At 62.8% G+C, this 4,825-nt stretch overlaps 1 protein-coding gene across 1 annotated transcript in view; it reads left to right on the top strand.

Moving 5' to 3' along the window:
• The first annotated feature begins 87 nt into the window (after nucleotides 1-87).
• The window catches only part of CCR6 (chemokine (C-C motif) receptor 6), a 6,796-nt gene continuing 2,058 nt past the window's right edge, over nucleotides 88-4,825 (top strand). The window contains exon 1 of the mRNA XM_006755177.2: nucleotides 88-176. The gene's annotated coding sequence lies outside the window, so the exon portion shown is untranslated. The remainder of the gene's footprint in view (nucleotides 177-4,825) is intronic.

Genomic DNA, 4,825 nt, shown 5'->3' with positions numbered 1-4,825 from the left:
GGCGTTGCTTCTAAGTAGGAAGTGGTCTGTGCTCGGGCCAATGTCAGTCTCGCCCCGAGGTTCCCTCACTGACCAGGAGCCCCGTCTTGTTCTCAGAGTCCGGGCGGCCAACGAGGGAGCCTGGAGCGTCGCCGGGAGCGTGGCCGGAACGCCCTGCGGATCGCGGCGTCGCTAAGGTAAGCACGGCGACGGGGCCTGTCCTTTCCGGCCTCCTGGCCTCTGCTCGCTGCCCCTGGCCTGAGGGACCCCAGACTCGGAACCACTCACTCCGGCTCTGGGTGCGGCGGCCGAACGTCGACAGACATGGCCTCGGGTCTCAGCGACATCCGCCCAAGGCCACGCCTGGGAGGACGGCGACTGCTCCGTCCGCATCGCCCTCCCCAGAGCCCGGTGGTCCAGGCCCTGCTTCTGGAGGGACGCGCGGTCTCTATTCAGCTGAGCGCAGAGTTGGCCAAGCTGACAGCTGAGCTTGGAGATGTTGGGGCGATGCAAACGGTGCCCTGTGCACCGCCAGGCCCGGAGCCCACCTGGGGTGGGGGGTGGTGGGCACCAGGGGGAAGGGGCTCCTCGGGGAGGCTGTGGACAAGCCGATCGGTGGGCGTGCTCTGGGCTCAGTGACCCAGGAGCAGCTCTGCTCACACGCAGGTGCCCCGACGACGGCCAGCACCTGGGGCCGTGAAGCTACACAGTGACGGCCCCGTGAGAGCCTGGCAGCGTCCCCCACGCCAGTGGGGGCAGAAGTGCGGGCTGGGGCTCGTGCTGTGGAGACAGACGCAACGTCCGAGTTAGCGCGACTCTGAGCGGGTCAGACAGGGTTTCTGTAAATGAAAAAGAACTTGCAAAAGCAGCACCCGAAGGAGCCGAAGGAACCAAAAGGAAACAGAGAACACAGACCTCGACCCAAGTCGTGGAAAACACCTCTGGCCGCGGCCGCGCTCACTCAAAAGCAGAAGGAAGCAGCGAGTTTCAGCCCGGCCGCGGGATCTAAAAACGGCCGCGGCGCCGAGCCGGCTCACAGGAGTCCAGAAAGCACACGCTCCCCGAGCACAGGCGGCCCGGGGACGCCGGCCTCAGGGCCAGGCTTTAAACTGCGCCCCGTACCAGGTCGCGGGCGCCTCGCAGCCCCCGGAGGCCCTTGGGCATGAAGTGGGGGGGATGGCAGGAGCCCTCCGTCTCTCGAGGGGATGGTGTCCTGGCTACAGGCGGTGCACTGTCCACCTCAGGGGGTGGGCGAGGTGAGAGACCATGGTGTAGAGCAGTGGTTCCCGGTGTCCAGGATGTATTTAGAACATATGCACACATGGCACACATGGTACATGCACAATACACACGAACACGTGCACACTGCACATGCGTGCATCGATTTATGCACAACACACGGGCACACACGGGCACATAACTCATGTTCTTTCCCAGCCTTGTCCCTTGCCCTGCAGGCTTCCCTTTTATGAAAATAAGCACAGATTTTTAGTCTCTGCTTTGATTTAATTTTAACGAACTTAACCTTGGACTAGATTTGTTTAAGTTAAACTGTTAGCAGTTTTCCTTGCTGGCGGTCTCTCGATGCTGTTACGCACGATGCTTTCCCATGTTAATTGTCTTGGGTAAGTCTGCCCTGGCCAGTGGCCCAACGATCGGAGGGCTTGTCGGCCTCCCTGTCTCTCCAGCCTCCTCTGCTCTGGGACCTCGCTGCCCCTCCCCTGGCCCCACCGGGACCGGCCACTACTCCCTGTGGGCTCGCTGTCTGCTGCCCGATCCCGGCTGGGACGCCAGTGCTGCCCGCCTGTCCAGGTCACCTGATGTGGCCAGAGACGCCCAAAGCCTCCGCGTCGAGCAGCGGTGTCTAAGGAGGCCTGGAGGTGTCTGCGATGGGTGTGGGCATGTGGGCGTGGGAGGCCGGCACTGCCTGGCTCTCCGGGAGCTGCTGTGGACGCCGTCCCCTCCGTGGCTCCCTGCCTGGCTCTGTTTTTTTGTTTTTGTTTTTTAAATATATATTCTATTGGATTTTACAGAGAGGAAGGGAGAGGGATAGAGAGTTAGAAACATCAATGAGAGAGAAACAGCCATCAGCTACCTCCTGCACACTCCCCACTGGGGATGTGCCTGCAACCAAGGTCCATGCCCTTGACCGGGATCGAACCTGGGACCTCTCAGTCCGCAGGCCGACGCGCTATCCACTGAGCCACCGGCCAGGCCGACGCTCTGGCTTGAAGGGCACCTTCTCTTCGCTGCTCGCGTCTGAGATGTTGTGTTTTGCTCGTGCTGCCTGACGAAAACGGGACCGGGAGGCCACATTATTTTATTGCAAAGTGTACGTTAACATTGTAACATGTGATCTGAGTAACGCCAAGTGTTCCTCCAAGTCACACTTTCCACGTGTGGCAGCTCAGTCTCTGCGACGTTGAGTCGAAGGGCAGAGGCCTGGCCGCTGGCCGCCGGCCTGCGTTTTGCTCGGGCGCTGCGTGGACGTGCTCTCCAGCCCGACCTGCAGTCCCAGGAAGGGCCAGTGTGGCCTGTGTGCGGGAAGGGAGAGCCGCCCCTCCGAGGCGTCCTTCCGCGATGCTGGGCCCTGGGTGCGCCCGCGAGGAGACGGTGGGTCAGGAGTGAGCTGCGTCCCTGCGTTTCGGAGCCACGGGGCACCGTGGGGGAGGGACCCGCAGGAGGCCAGCTGCTGCCTGAGTGCCGGCACCAGTGCTCCTGGCGTGGCACCGAGTGGGTCCTGAGCAGCCCCGTCCGGCTGTCCCGTGTCCGGCTGTCCCGTGTCCCGGCTGTCCCGTGTCCCGGCAGCACTGGGTGGGGAGGGAGGGGACGCCCTCGAGCACAGCTCTCAGGGCACTGGCCTCGGCTCTGCTAAATGTCCAGGAGGAGGTTGCCCTCAGTGTTTCCCAAACTCACCTACCCCAGGGCACCCCTCCCCCTCCGCCACAATCTTCAGGACAGAAACGGTGTTTCTCCAAAGAGCTGAGCTGGGCGGTTCACGTGAGCAGGCGTGTGCAAGCCTCCTGACGTGTTGTGGCATGTGTCACCCACACCGCTTCCCTGAAATGATCGTGATGTTTGTGGTGACACAGTGGCCTGGGCCGGTGAGTCACCTCCAGCAGCGGTGGGTGCTGGGGACACACGTGGATGGGCTGCGGTCTGGATTTCGAGATTCTCAGCCACATGCGCGGACTAGGCGTGGTCCGCAGGTGTGTGCCCTTTGAACCCCGCGGGTCCCGAACACCATCCCCAAGCAGCATGGACTCACATGCCAGGGTCCCTGTGATGAAGCCTGAAATTCTAATCACAGTAGGAATCAGAGGGGGTTAAACAGACACCCTCACCTCGGAGTGCCGGCCAGCAACTCCCGTGGCCCCACCTTCCACAGGCGTCGCCCCCACCCGCCTCCCGCAGGCCCCTGCCTCGGAGCTGCGATGGGGAGGCAGCCACAGGTGCCTGCAGGTGCCAGCTCCCGGCAACGGGAGGGAGGGGTGAGGCCACCCATCGTGCGTGCGAGGGACAGAGCGGGAGTCACCTCACAGGGGCACGCGTGCAGGAACCGTCAGGGGAGCCGCGGGTCATACCGGCTCCTCCTCACACGCGGACACACACTGGCTGCAGGGGAGGACGGACTGGCAGGAGGGACCCTGTCCCTGCCAGGCACCCGCCACCTGCCTCGACCGTGTCTCCCTCCTGACCTTTCCTGGCCACACGGCAGGGGCTCGGTGAGAGGATGAGAGCGAGTGAGTGGCAGGGAGAACTCCAGGCCAGGGGTTGGGGCGGGAGGTGGGGAATGTGTGAGAGGAAGGCAGGGTGAGGACACAGCGGAAGGCGGAGGATGGGCAGGAAGGAGCAAAGCCTCTTCCTCCCGGTTTTGTCTCGGGACGGAGTCCCCTTCACTCCCAGACCGTCCCACCCTCACTCACTTCCCGGTCGATCTCTGGAGCCGGCTCCGCGCGGCGCCCCCTCCTGGCTTCCCCAGCACCTGCAGCTCGGTGAGAGCTCTAACAGGTGGGTGGGGGGCTGGTGGCGGACACCCAGTGCTCTGAGCCCACTTCCTGCAGGCATGCCCCTCCCTGTTGCCCTCGCTGCATTCCCCACCACTGAGCGGTCTGTCCACCAGCCTTTTCGAATCACGCCCTCTGAACCTCCTCCACGTGCAAGTCCTGAGGGTTGCGCCATGTCTGCCTGGCAGATGAGTGGCTGTTAAGAAGTGTGGGCATTGGAGATACACACACATACACACACACACACACACACACACACGAGGCCTGGTGCATGAAACCCGTGCACCTGGTGGGGGACCCCTCGGCCTGGCCTGCACCCTCCTGCAGCCCAGGAGCCTTCAGCTGGACATCCTTAGTGCTGCTGTGGAGGCGGGAGAGGGTCCTGCATTGCCTGTGCTCACCAGCAGTGAGCCTGGCTTGCAGAGGCTCCTGCATTGAGTGTCTGCCCCCTGGTGGTCAGTGCACGTCATAGCGAGCAGTTGAGTGGCCTTAGCATATCATTAGCATATTACACTTTGATTGGTTGAACAGCCAACCGAACGACCGGACACTTAGCATATTAGGCTTTTAGTATCACTCAACTGCTCCCTATGACGTGCACTGACCACCAGGGGCAGACGTTCTGGTAGGTGAGCTTTCTGCTGTGGTCCAGCCAATCGGGACTGAGCGAGATCGGCCAGACCTGCCCTGGAGCGCCCCCCATGGCCCATCCCCGGCTGGCCAACCTCCCGCGTCCCACCCCAGACTGGTGATCATGCATTGGTGGGGTCCCTTGGCCTCGCCTGCACCTTCTCACAATCAGGGCCCCCTGGAGGATGTCGGAGGGCCGGTTTCGGCCC

This window comes from Myotis davidii, unplaced genomic scaffold (genome assembly GCF_000327345.1).
Source record: "Myotis davidii unplaced genomic scaffold, ASM32734v1 scaffold592, whole genome shotgun sequence".
NCBI classification, from domain to species: Eukaryota; Metazoa; Chordata; class Mammalia; order Chiroptera; family Vespertilionidae; genus Myotis; species Myotis davidii.
The sequence above is the reverse complement of the archived record's forward strand: the minus strand, read 5'-3'. Positions and strand labels throughout refer to the sequence as shown.